Source organism: Hirundo rustica, chromosome Z, assembly GCF_015227805.2.
Source record: "Hirundo rustica isolate bHirRus1 chromosome Z, bHirRus1.pri.v3, whole genome shotgun sequence".
Lineage (NCBI taxonomy): Eukaryota > Metazoa > Chordata > Aves > Passeriformes > Hirundinidae > Hirundo > Hirundo rustica.
The window spans coordinates 33,806,313-33,821,251 of record NC_053488.1 but is presented as its reverse complement, the minus strand read 5'-3'; positions in this window follow the sequence as shown (position 1 = coordinate 33,821,251).

Here is a 14,939-nt window from a genome sequence, read left to right as displayed (position 1 = left end):
TTCTCTTAAAAAGGAGCTAGATAATATTTCAACAGCCCAAAGTCATGTATGGCACAATAAAATCCACTTGATAATTTGCCTACCAAAATAAAATAAAATGTTTAAAATACAATTAAAACATTAGTAAAAAGTATTTGCAGAAACAAACAAAAAAAAAAAAATTCCAGAAGATAGCATGGGTGCTAAGTCCTTGCAGAAATTGTAGTGGAAGCAAATCACCCTGTTCAGCATTTGGACAATAAAACCACTTTGAAAAATCAAAGGTAAATATAATGGCACAAAAAAAGAAACCAGACAGCATTATAAATACCAATTTTTCCAGATAAGTAACACCAAAAAAGTACCAAAATATTCTTAGAGCATTCATTCATATTTTACTGCGGAAGAATTTAGGTATTTTTAAGGTTTCCTATGGTGTTATATCAATAATTTTACATGAAATATTTGTTGATATTTTCACCATCCTTGTATAAGACAGAAAAGCATTCCTGTTTCCTTATGAACAGGAAAGGCTCCACAGAAGGTTTGGTCAATCACCCACAACTGATCAGGAACTTGTATCTCAGTCAGAAATTCAGCCAGAAATTAAAAATTGGAGCTCTCATTTGAAATCTAACTTGGATTACACTACTACAGGTCAGTTGGCAGAGACATCTAAATCCAAGTTGTGTAAATCAGCAGGCAATGAATAATTGCATGAACATAAAAATAATGCTGACTTTTTAAAAGGGTGAAGGTTGGCCATGTAAGTGTGAGACATGAAGGAACTAAACAAAAAAAATCTGTTATTGTATTATCTTTTAAAAAAATAATTCTTTCACTGATTAGGAAATATTTTGTCAGCCTGTGAAGGCAAAAAGGTGCATAAGACATACGTAATAAGTTTCAAACAAGCAAAGCTGGAAATATCTAACAAGGAAAGAATCAAGACAGAAAAATATCAAAATCCCCTATCCTTTTTTTTGAATTACAGGAACCCTTTAATTTCATTTCATACAAACCAATAAAATAAAGAAGAAAATAAAGTTACTCTTCCATCCACAGTAGATATAGATTGAATAGCCTAATTTTTATGTGTTTCAAGTATAACATAGATTATCCAGGTTTGGTAGATTCACCCTTCCAAATCATCTATCCCCAATCCCATGAATTTACAATTTCTATTCTCTTTCTTAATAGCTGATCAATAGATGAGGTTTTCTACAATGTCCAAGAGTTCTTCTTTATAAAGGTACAAAAACCTTGACTGGACACAATACATTACTCTCATAGTATTCTTCCTCAAGCACTGTTCATTAAAGCACAGCAGGTTTTTTTCGTCCCCGTCCTCTAAAGAAAACAAAGTCTGTGTTCTTTCCATTGTACCTTAGTAGCCAGCACCTTTTTTTTTTTTTTTTTGTCTTAACTGATGAGAGCCTTTTCTGTCAGGATGCTTTTGATAAGATTATTGCTGAGCTCTGTCCTGTCTGTTCCCAAAGATACTGATTTACTTCCAGTCCAGTCCATGTTCTATGAGTTATGTTAGTAATCCTGCTGTTCTGGGTGAATGTGGTGCCTTGTCCATTATAATCAAAATGCAGGACAATGCAATCATGAATCTTGTCTTTGTGGTTTACCACCAGCAGTAAGCTAGTAAGTTTATTTCTCCATTAGCTATGAAGAGAGAACATGGGCTGGTTCTTTTCAGGCTTCAACTCTCCTTTAATTTTGATTTTGCAAGAAGTTTAATAAGTAGTTAGATCCCTCATTTACTGAATACTTCCTAGTCTGGATAATAAATAGATCTCTAAGAATCACATCTAAAATTAATCTTCAGCCACTTTCATTTCTTAAAGTAGGAGTTTTTAGTTACATTTTGTAGGAGCAGCTGCTTCATCATAAACTCCGAGAAATATCAGAAAAATACCTGTCGACAAGACCCAGTCTTTGGCTAATAAATCTAGAACCAGTTTACGGCTAGGGCGCCTAGCAGCACAGAATAATCTGGAACAATCTCAGAGATGCTGGAGCACCTTACAAATATATGTGCTGGAGCACATATATTTGATACATTGTCTAGGCATTTGTGTCTTAGTAGCCAGAAGTCCTGAAAGAGGATTTTGGACATCTTCAGGTTGTTTCTGGCATAGACGAGAGGCATGCACACATATGTCTGTGTATGTGTGCATACAGAAGAACAAGAAGCAAGCCTTAGGTGTGCAGCTAACTTGGATTTTTGAGTCAAAAATTTTAAACAGCAGAACAGTTAGGCTAAATTGCTCATATTCTGTGCCTTGTCTCCTTGCAAGAGATGGTGAGCTACTAAGCTGCACTGATGCCAGCGTGGCCACATCTCCAACTCCCAGGAAACCGAGCTCATGGAGAAGTAAGCATAATTTTTTCTTCATGAAATTAATGAACACTCTTTCTGACCTCTGTGTTGGTAAGCAGTTCCGCACAATACTGTATCAGCAAGACTGTCACAAAGCACTGCAGCAAGGGTAAATCTATTTCAGATGACTTAGTCTAATGTGGGCATAATGATATATTTCATCAGTTTGCTTAATAACAGGTTCATTACATATAGATGTATAACAATATGTTCAGATACAGATCATACAGAGTGAGAACTTATCACAATTGTATTCATGTTGAAAAATTCTTACGCAGTTTTTCAATTCCAGTTGTACTGAAGTGACTGCTTTATATTTACTTTTATTTTTAATCCCAGTGGAGATATTTCTAAGTATTTTTACCCTTTAGATACTTTTAGCCTTTGTCTTTGTCTCATTATGATGCACAAGCAGCTAACACAAGCCAATGCATACCTTCTAATGAAAATTCTGGCTCTTGAGACTTTTAGACTTGAGAATCAATGACAGGCCATTTTTTCTTGATTTGCTGAAAAAAACATCTTAGGACAGAAAACATTTTAGATATGTCATCCAGAGGGACCTGGACAAGCTTGAGAAGTGGACCCAATGTAATCTAATGAAATTTAACAAGGCCAAGTGCAAGATGCTGCACCTCAATCAGAGCAACCCCAGCGTCAATGCAGGCTGGGGATGAAGATCGGAGCGGCCCTGCTTAGAAGGACTTGGGGGTGCTGAGGGATGAAAGGCTGGACATGATGCAGTCCAGACAGCCAACTGTGTCCTGGGCTACATCCAAAGCAGCGTGGGATGGGATTCTGCCCCTCTGTTCTGCTCTGGTGAGACCACACCAGTAGAGCTGCATCAGCTCTGTGGTCCCAGCACAGGAAGGACATGGACCAGCTGGAGATTCCAGAATGGGCCACCAAGATGATCAGAGGGATGGAACACCTCCTGTATGAAGGAAGACTGAGAGAATTGGCATTGTTCCACCAGGAGAAGAGAAGGGCTTGGGGGTGACTTAATTGCAGCCTTCCAAGTATCTGAGTGGTGCCTACAAGAAAGACGGAGAGAGACCATTTACAAGAGCAGGTGGTATCAGGACAAAGGGGAATGGCTTCAATCTGAAAGAGAGTAGATTTAGATTAGATATTAGAAAGAAATTCTTTACTGTGAGGGTGGTGAAACACTGGCACAGCTTTCTCAGAGAAGTTTTGGATGCCCCTTCCCTGCTGGCATTCAAGGCCAGGTTGGACTGGGCTCTGAGCAACCTGGTTTAGTAAAAGGTTTCCCTGCCCATGGCAGAGGATTTGGAACTAGATGATCTTTAAGGTTCTTTCCAACCCAAACTATTCTATGATCCTTTGATTCTGCTCACTTTTCAAATTTCTTTTCTTTTATGGGAACAAAAGTTGTTTAGTAAGGACAAAACTTTACAGACAAGTTGTGTTGGGAGATGTGTTGGGACGGAATTACAGAAATACTAGATGAAACCACAGAACCTTCCAATGTGCCCTTTTTAAGGGACTCCGTTACAATGAAAATAGTATTCAAAAATTCAATAACCAGTGCAGTCAAAGTTTCCTAACAAATTATATTAGGATATGAGCTTTAAATAACAAACAGATCTTTCAAGGCTGTCACTGAAGCAGTGAATTCTGGTTCAGTGATGTGCCATTAACTCCTAGCCTCTGTCATAACAATTTCTTACCCAGATATTTGTGCTTCATTTACCACAAATCTGTGTGATGTTTGGGCACCAACTGGACTTTCTGTACTATTGAATATCCAGTAACTGTCAGTCTTATGTCCAGCTGTTCATCTTGCTGTCTACAGGTTTAGAGGCTATCCCATCTGTGCTTACTTGGTGTATTGAGGAGAATTATCTGCCACCCTTGACAGAAATTACCAACAAAGTTCACAGATGTTGTGACCTATTCCCTGTGGTCCTTACTGAAAGGCTAATGCAAAGACCCTAAAGCAAGTCCATGGCTCCACAAGCTTGAAAATTAACATGGGTTTGACCTAATTTCAGAAAGACAATTTCTGAGATTTTGAATGGATCAAAAAGGCCAGACAATGGACAAAAGAAACAATGCAAGGGTGATTGGTGCACTCAAATGCTTCAGCTGAAATAAGATGATCCTTGAACACCTTGATTTGGACCTGCTACTTTGGATGTTACGTACTGTGCGTGACACATCCAGATTCCTCTCCTCCATTCTGAGTTCACGTTGTTTGGGGTTTTTTTCTTTCCAATAATTATGTAAAGATTAAGAGCTTCACTAAAAATCTTGCAATACTTGTGATCTAATAATGCTATGTACTGCACCATGTCACTGATCCTAGACAAGCACTGAAGCAGGGACCTCAATCACAAACACGTGTGCCTTGAAGTCTCTAGCCTTGATGTTCAAGCTGGAAGGAAAGAAGCCTTTGTACATAATGCCCTCGTTAAGTGGACTGTTCTACACTCACTAGGCTTGCTACTGTAGAAGCACCGGTGTTAATAGGAGCTAGAACATCCCAGGTTCACAGCCTTGTGTTTCCATCCCCTCACTGAGTAAGAGAAGCTGAAACAGGGAGAGCATCCAATCCACAGCTTGGCATCACCCACACAGCTTTCACTTTATAGATTCCTTTCTGTTAATTAAGTAACCGGTACACTTCTCTCAGCTATCAAGATGATCCATATTCCTTCTCTTCCCTGCACAAGAGGGGCTTTTAAAATGCCTGCGTAGGTTTTTTTGTCCATCATTTGTATGACTGGGTTTGAGTTATAACAGAGTTTGTACAGTTGTACGGAAGTGACGGATCAACTGCCAAAGCCTCTCCAGTGGCTAAAGTTAAGTCATACAGTTAATGAAATTGTCTTATTTTAATTGATTAGGAACCATTGTTTGGACTAATCTCAAGGCTTAAACTAGAGAGAAGAAGAAAAAGGGAGCACAAAATAGATAACAAACAAGTCCCCCTGCACCAGTGACTATAAAAAATAAACCCAAAACCAGTCTTACCCTACAGAAAAAAAGATTACTTGTATCTTCTCTGCAGCTTGTGTTTTCTGCAGGGCCTCTCATGCATTTTCCTCAAAAATGTGACAAAATAACTCACAAAAATGTTGTGGAATTATCAAGATGTATTTTCTCATAATCTTCTCTTTACCTGCATGGAGGATTCGATGCAACCTCAGAAGGCAAGACAGGGTGAAACTGGCGAAGCTCCTGGTGCTTCTAAGCTTGCACTGCATTCATTGTAGGCAAGATAGAGCACCATAAAAGCTGGCAGCAGACTCCTGTCAGAGCACAATATCTTTTCCGAAAGCTTCGAGTCTTTAGTCTTTTAGCACTTGAAATGCAATAAATGTAAATGCCCCACAAGAAGTGGGAGCAGAGTATAATGAGAAAAAAACCAATTTTGAGAACCCTTCAAGCTCCTCAACCCTTCTCTTTCTGAGTAAAAAAGACCCCTAAAGGGGTCATCAGTGTTGCCTAGATAATATTTTATAATATTACATCATCTCTGAGACTCTGTGACGTATGGTTTCTTTGAAGCACTGACTAGCCCATTTCATTCCTTCCTGTCCAGATTTTAGCTAAAAGGTACTGGGGTTTTTTGTTTCCTATTTTATCTTTGACTTTTAGACCCACAACAATCATTTTTATCCCAGAGAGTGATAGAACTACTTTTGAGAACAATTCAGAAATTAGCTAGTTCTCATGGATATGCTTATGCCAGAGGTTTAACATCCAACTATTGCAGAAATTCCCAGCTACTTCCATCTGTTATTTGAGAGCTATGCATTTTTTTTTTCCCCACACTCTGTTATCACATTTCTCTGTCCTTTGACAGTCTTTTGTACGATATTTGAACCACCAAGCCTTGAGGGGAAAAAAAAATTATGCAAAAAAGTATCTTTTGCAAGTGTGCTGGCTTGAAGGCAAAACCAGCAAGAGACTCCAAGTCAGAAAAAAACCCAATTTAATAGGAGAGGAAAAAAAAAAAAAAAAGTAAAATAAAATAAAATAAAACACATGCAATAGTACAAAAGATCACTGACAGAGTCAGAATACAACCTGACACCGTGGTGGTAGCAGTCCAGTTGAAGTGGTCTTGTTGAAGCAGCATTCCTGTAGAAAGGTCTGGTAGTTCTTGTCCTCTGGGAATCCAGTGGGTAAGGCTGCCTGTGCTGTCCCAAATCCCAGATTATATCCAGGTGGGAATGCTTGGCTCCTCCCCCTGGGCGGAGCATCTCACAATGGGCTGATATCATTTCATCAGTCTTGCAATGGGTCCTTGATTGCCTATTAAACAGAGATAGCTCCCGGAGGGAGTTATCTATGAGTCCTGTAGCAGGGCATTGGTGGGCCATTAACAGAAGATAGTCTGGAGGGAGGGGGCAAGGGAAACCGTGCACAACTTGGTTTCAACATTTCATGTAGATGGTGATAGAATACATACTTTGGGCAAATCTTACATTGTAACCCAGGACAGCAAGTCATTTGTGCATTATACAGCCCAAAGAGACAGTATTTAGCAAATTCGTAAGTATCTTCCCAGTTTTTTCAATGTAAGTAGCCTTCCTCTACTTTGTGTTCAAGTCTGATGTCACAAAACTAAATGCACATCACATTTTTAGTACAACTCTGATTTACATGAAACTGCTGCAGTAATGAGGCTATGGAAATCCCTAAGGTGGAACAAAATGAACTTTGAACTAAATGAACTTTCTCAATTTCTGTAAGCAAATTTTTTTCTTGAGAACAAGGAAAAAAAAAAAAAAGAGGAATAATAATCTCCTCACCCAGTTTAGTTATATACAGGAGAGACACAGAATCACGGAATAGGCTGGAAAGGACCTTAAAGATCATCTTTTCCCAAAGCCCTTGCCATGGGCAGAGACACCTTTCCCTAGATCAAGTTGCTTAGAGCCCCATCCAGCCTAGCCTTGAACACTGCCAGGGATGGGGCATCCACAGCTTCTCTGTGCAGCCTGCGTCAGTACCCCAACACCCTCATAGTAAAGAATTTCTCCCTAGCAACTAATCTACACCAACCAATGCCCCTTGTCCTACCACTATGTGCCCTTGTCATCCCCAGCTCTCTTGTAAGGCCCCTTCAGGAACTGGAAAGCTCCTATAAGGCCTCCATGGAGCCTTCTGTTCCCCGGGCTGAACAACCCCAACTCTCTGTCTTTCCTCACAGAAGGGACATTCCCTGTCATCTGGTCAGCTTGGTGGCTCTCCTCTGTACTTGCTCCAACAAGTCCATGTCCTTCCTGCACCAGGACCCCAGAGCTGGATGCAACACTGCAGGTGGGGTCTCACCAGAGCAAAGCAGAGGGGCAGAATCCCCTCCCTCATCCTGCTGGCCATGCTGCTTTGGATGCAGCCAAGAACACGTTTGGCTTTCTGGCCTGTGAGTGCACATTTACAGATCATACTCCGTTTTGTGTCCATCAATACCCAAAGTCCTCTGCAAGGCTTCTCTCAACCCACTCATTACCCAGTCTTAATTAATGTTTGGGTTTGCCCCAAAACAAGTACAGTTTCTCACACTTGTCCTTGTTGATCTTCATGAGGCTCACAAGGGCCCACCTCTCCTGCCTGTCACTGAGCACCTGGATGGCATCTCTTCCCTCTAAAGTATCAGCTACATCATTCAGCTTGGTTTTTTTTCTGCAAAGTCACTGTGGGTACATCTAAGCTGTCTCTGTATCTCTCTATTTAATTAATGAAGAGATAGATCTACTTCTAAAGCACAAGTTAGCAGATTCATTTTTCTGTTTTCAGATGACAGGACTGCCTTCCATTCTGTCAGTAGTGTCTAAAAGATAACTAGACTGTCACCTTAGATGTGAACTCTTTAGTAATTAGATGCCTAAAATTAGGCATTTTGCTAATTATATTACTGCTGGCTACAGAGTAGAAGAGAAGACTGCATGGGTAGAGGGAGGGAAGTACATTTGTTTATTGTATTAAAAATATGAAAGATTTGCAGAGGACAGATTGTTACGACAGGAGAGATATAGGCAGATATTTCCACTTCTTACTAACTGAAGGTTGTAAAACTGAGTCATTGGCACTCCGAAGCAGATAATGATAGGTTTTCAAGATACAGAATTTGCCGCTTACCTGATAAATCCACAGGATTTTCCCAATACTTTTGTTTCCCTGGAGAGACTGCAAACTGCTTTAATGAGATGATTTAATTCATTACAAAAATAGCCCAAAAACCTCATAATGACAGAGGGGAAAAAGAGAGATTGATGAGCTAATTATAAAAAGAGTTAGAGACAGCAGCATTTTAATTCGAGTGGCCTATTTAATATTTGGGGAATCCCTGTAATCTGAAATTTCCTCCCCCTTTTTCATTAATATTGCTTTCTTCCTTTTTATTTTGCATCTATTACAGAAACTCTTCATAATTTGCCATTAGAAGACTGCAGCTGCTCGTTGAAAAACTCACTTGTCTCATGTTTTTTAACTTATAAGTGACCTTTATTATTTGTTGAATAGCAAGTTTAGAGGGGCAGGATTTGAAGGCTACCGTCTAGAAGAAAAAAATCTTGAAATAAGACAATAACTTAAAAAATTATGATATTTTTGAAGCAAGGATCTCCTAATCATATCTTTCCCTCATGGCTTGAAAGAAAGATCATTTGTGTGTTTGTCATTTTCGCAATATAACCTCTTTGCCAGTGAAGCCACATTCACTGCAATCAGTAAAATTGTCTTTTAAATGTAGCAGCAATTTACATTGAGGCTTTGCTAAACCGCCAAAACGATACCTTAGAATCAAGAAAAATATGTTGGTATAAACATTCAACATTTTTTAAAAATAATTTTGCTGGAAACTATTTTGAAAATATTTTCTAAATGAAATATTATATGGGAGTGAGGGAGGAAAGAGAAATCTGGTTAATATGGGAGGTATCTCCTCTCCCAGTTAAACATACAGAGCCAAGCCTTGCTGAAGTCCCAAAGAGACTTCCATAAGATGTGTATGTAAAAAGCAAAAGCAAACTGTATTTAATTATGTACCTATAATATTTTATTGAAATGCACACAGACCATATTTTTATAGGTAGGTTGCTAGAACAAAGGATAACATAGGTAAAATCAGGTGGGTTTTTGGTACATTTAAAGTGTCCATAACTTTTTGTAGAAGGCTTATTTTTCCAAGTATGCCAGTCTGGATATCTAGTATGAGGGAATACTTTTCCTTGCAGAATTGAAGGCCCTTCTAAAAAAAGATTTTAAATTTTTAGGGGTGCAGTCCTTGCTCAGTAGATTAACTAAAAGTTATTACTGACATTCTACCCTGAACCCTCCTTCTAATACTTTTTGGTCTATAATACTTAAATTAAACATCCATATTAAAAGTAAGATCCATTTTAAGAATCCTTATTTTTGTGCGCAATTTCATTTGCAAACTGAAATTTAAGGCAAGTGAGAAAGTCAGACATACTGCAGAGGAAAAAGAAATTGTGCAGAATCATTTTTATCTCCCCAAATTCAATTTGCCTTCATGAATTTAAATGAAAAAAAAACAAAAAAAACAAACAAACAAAAAAAACACCAAAAAACCACCAAAACCAAACAAAACCAAACCAAACCAAAAAAAACCCCACCACAAATCAAAACAAAAAACCAACCCCCCCACACACATACACACACACACATACACACATACACACACACACACACACACACACACACACACACACAACCCCCCCAAAAAAAACCCAAAAAACCCCCACAAACCCACAAAAAACAAACAAACAAGCAAAACCCCAGAACAATTTAAAAAGTGGATTCTGCAATAAATTCCTTCAAGTATTAAAAACTAATTCTTTGTTTTCTTTTGAAGAAGAAATATGAAGAAGAATAAGAAGACTTGCCTTAGGTCTCCTATAAAGGGGGGGCTTAAATGTTCTTTTCCATGTGTTTTTTGGTCTTTCAGAGCCCCCTAGGGTCTTCAGAACCACTCAAAGTGGAACTGCCCTGCACTTTGCTGTGTCATAATGCTTGAAAATTGGAAGCTGACTCTGGATGACAGGTCATGTAGAACCGTGCTGTCATCAGACCATTCTCACTAATGTAATTTTAAATATTTCAGCAACATTAGTGAATACAAGAAAAAACAGGCCACCTGCTCCTAGATGTTGATGGACTGTCAGGAGTCCAAGCTGAAAGTCAGAAATGAACAATTGAAGGAAGCACTTACTGGTTTCCCATTCAACATCCAAGACTACAGACAGTGTCAGACTATAAATGTCTTCAGTCCAAGCTGCTTAAGGTCAGTGGATTAGCATTAACAATAAAAAACCTCAGTGCGTTAAACTCACATATCACCACAATTAGTAGACATTTTTAGAAAGCAAAACCCAGTATAGAATAACTGCCACAGAGAAATTAAGTACTGAAACTGTATATTGTGATTCTGTGCTCCAAGAATATTAGGCTAAAATTTTTGTAGCTTTACTTTTACAGCTATTAACAAACCCTTAGATTGCTCCCAAAATCTGAATATTGTGCTTTCAGAAGTTATTCATGGCATACGGGAAAAGACCAAACACAATTGTTATTCCATGGAGTACTTACAAAAAGCCCCAAATACAAATCTTTACTGTTCCTATACTGATCTCTCTACATTATTTTCAACATTATTTTTATCACAAGTTTAGATAGTTTCAGTTATGCCACTGTAGAAAGAGGCTAAAGATATGCATCATATCAGACACCCAACTTGTATTAATCATTCAAGGAACAGTCTTTCACATACATTTTCAAACCAGTCATTGACAAATTCACAACCATGAAATATGTTTTCCTTTGTGTATTTCCTCCTGACCCTAATTCACTAAACTATTTTCTTACTGTATTTTTCTCTTTGTTCTTTCATAATTGCTCTTTCCCTGTATATTTTGTCTTTTTGGTGCGCTGTTACATTTCTGTCTTGATTCCTCTTGACAGCTGTTTTGCCCTCCAATTTACATGTTAGATTTTATTTCACTTACATGCCATCTTTGATCTTTCTGTTTCTTTCCCTTCAGTCATGAGGATGGAGTAGGAAGTTACCTGCACCAGGGATGATATTCTTTCTGAAGGTAGGTAGAAAGGAAACAAGAAAAATGAATGCCCAAGTCATCAAATGAACTTCTTAAAAATAATGTCGTGTGTTTATGGGTTCCTTGGGAGATAAAGCAGCAGAATCAGTGGCCCTGAACACATTATCATCTAAAAGAAGTGGATTAATGTAGTGTCTAGTGTCACTCATCCCATGAGTAAAATTTTCATGTATGGGCTTCTATCAGATATGGTTACCAACGGGTTGCTTTTTTGTTTGTTTGTTTTTGTTTGTTTGTTTCTTTCTTTTTTTCTAAATAGAAAAGCCAGTGTATGGAGAGGCTTCAGATGGAAATTCACATATTGCCTTATTTTGGATGGGAGAAAGATTAGTGAGAGAATTTGAATAGTGCTAAATACAAGAAATAGCATATTAATCTCTGTAAGAGTGAGTCATTTCCAAAGGGAAGACAGAATTATAGGATGGCTCCCTAAGCGGTCTCATCATTGATTACTGCAGTGATCATAATCCACATGAAGTTTCCAGACAGAAAATTGAACACAAGAGAGAAATCCTTTGCCAGCTTCAAATCCACTATGAACTAGTTATTAGTGGATAAGCAACTTTGCTTTTCATCTGGAAATAAAGAAAAAAAACATTTCTATTTGCCCATTTAAACAATTATATGAAGAATAGTTTTCTTCCATTTCTATTCCCTGTATATTTACAAATCCTGCAGCAGTGCCCTTTGTTCAGATTTCAAATTAAAACAGCTGGTTGAATTAAGAGCAATTACAACATCATTAGCTAACCTCAAGGCACAATCCTTCGTTCTGTCATGATCTTTACAGTGAGGCTGTAAACTCTTCATATATCCCTGGCTCTCTAATATCTTTCTTCGGGATAAAGAAAAGCAAACTGATGTACTCTTCAGATGTTTTGAAAAGGGTTCTTGTCACCCTGGTTTTTCTGAGTTTTTTAAAGCCTTTTGATTGTTCATAAAATAGAGTCAGACCTTTTAGCTACTGTACAATATTAGGAGCAGTTTTCACTTTTTCTCACCCATGTAACATAAACAAATCCTTTGTTTTTCATTCTCTGTCCTTTGTTTGCATATTTCTAACCTGAAAAAAATTGTAACTGACGGTTGGTCTGGCCATTCGGCTGGGAGGTGATAACTCCAAAAGCCAATCCACTGCCAGACCCACAAATGTATGAAAAGTAAGAAATAAACAGGCAGAGGGATCTCTGCCTTGTTCTCCACCTTGGTTCTAAGCCTTGGCTCTCAGAGGAACAACTCTGCCCTGCGAAATTTTTCGTCTACGTGTGATTGCTTTGCGTATCTCAGTCACAGGTTCTGAAAGTGTTCTGGTTTCAGGCAGATTTTGAGAGAAACCCTCCCACGGGGCCCCCCTCCCCTCCCCCAAGTGGTTTGGGAAAAGACTTCCTCAGAGAGAAGTGGAAAAAACCTGTTTATTAAACAGGCAAAGCACTCCCAGCACAATACCAGATGACAAGAGTGTCGTGCCGCTTACAGAGGGATAACAAACTTAAAAAGAGAAGGTCTCCTCTTGAAGATAGTCACTGTGTTCCGTTGCTCCGTCTCCGCTGGCGCTGGGAGGAAAGGAGATGTGCAGGGCTGGTCTTGGTGGGGTGGGTCCCCTGTGGAGGCCCCCGGTGCTTCCCCCAGGTCCTTAGTCCGGAGAGGTTGGAATAATTCCGAGGAGAGGGCAAAAAAGGGAAAAAGAAAGGGAAAAAAACTTCAGCTATTCTACAGGGTCTAACTACGCTAGCACTAAACTAACTCATTCCTGGGGAGAAAAACAAAATGAAAAAGCAGAGCTTCTTCCGTCTTTGTTGAGGGTTAAGTCTCCTGTAGAATTCCCTCCCCGCCCTGCCCCCCCCCAAGTTGCTAGGAGACTAAATGCTGTGTACTTAACCTGGACAAAAAGAAGCTGATCACTTAGTTTGGGGGAGGGAAAAAAAGCTCCAGGAGAGAGAGCTGAGGGTGGGGGTCAGGTGTCTCTGGTCTTCCGGGGAGCAGGGATCAGGGGCTGCTGGCTGCTGGAGCCCACGGTTAACGAAGGAGTCTGGTCCTGGGAATTCTACCATCTGTTGGAGTATCCAAGAATTCAGAGTTTCTTTGCTGTCCTGCTGGATTTTGGGTGAGCTCGGGTCCCGCTGCTGCGGCTTCTCTGGCACTGCCACCTCTGCCTGCCGAGGACACCCCCTGCCTGCGGAGGACAGTCCACCGCGCCCGGCTTCCAGCCATCAGCGCCGGAGCCGCCACCGTTTGCCCTCGGGGTTATAATTGCTGTTGTTTTTTGTCTGTCCTGTTATATTTACTAGTTTACTTGTTACTGTTATTCCTTTTCCCCGTAGCTCTGACTGAAAAGTTTTTGGGTTTTTTTTTAATCTTCCAAATTATAATAACACGGAGGGAAGGATTCAAATTCCTCATTTCCTAGAGGGGCCTGCCTCTCCATAGCAGACACCTGTCTTTTCAAAACCAAGACAGTCTTGTAGTGTTCCAACTCCCCCACTTCAAGGTCACTCCGAGGAGCAGAGTTTTCCTGGGGAAAAACAAACCATGCTTCCCCTCCCCTTTGCACCCAATAGACACAGTCACCCTAGGATATTTTCCACCCCTTATCCCCATATCGTCAACTTACGGACAAAACCAATATATATTCCACATTGTGTATTTATCCACATAAAACTTCCATCTGTTCTCCCCACAAAAAAAAAACCAAAAAAACCCCCCAAAAACCCCAACAAGCAATACACATCACGCTCCTGTCATGTTCCACACTGAGCCACTGAATCCAGGCCCCAGGCTGCAGGGCAGAAGGATTCCTCTCTCACTTACTCATACTTTCAACACTTGCTCATACCTCCAACACTTAACACATACCCTCTCACTTACACATTTCCTTCTATTTCATTCTGCGTGGTTTAACGTACAGACAACGGCAATAGCATCCAGCAGACAGTGATGTTTGTAAATGATTCTCACCCAACAATCAGATCTCCCTGAGGTACACATCGTGTTGTTCCATCTTTCTGCATTATCCACCATGTGCAACCTGGTCCCTGAGAAAAGAGAACCCCACAAATGGGTTTGTCTGAATTTGAGGCAGACTTGATCCACACTGTCTTCCCTAACAGACCTCTGACATGCACCACTGGGACTTTATCTCCATCTATTGTATGCAGAGGCTCAGCCTGGGCGGGTCCTGCTCGGTTGGTGGAGCCTCGGGTGTTGACCAACCAGGTGGCCTTTGCCAAATGCTGCTCACAATTCTTGAAAGATCCCCCCCTCAATGCTTTCAGCTGGGTTTTTAACAATGCATTGTGCCTCTCCACTTTGCCTGCAGCGGGTGCATGGTAGGGAATATGGTACACCCACTCAATGCCATGTTCCCTAGCCCAGGTGTTAATAAGGCTGTTCTTGAAATGTGTCCCGTTGTCTGACTCAGTTCTCTTGGGGGTACCATGCCTCCACAGGACTTGCTT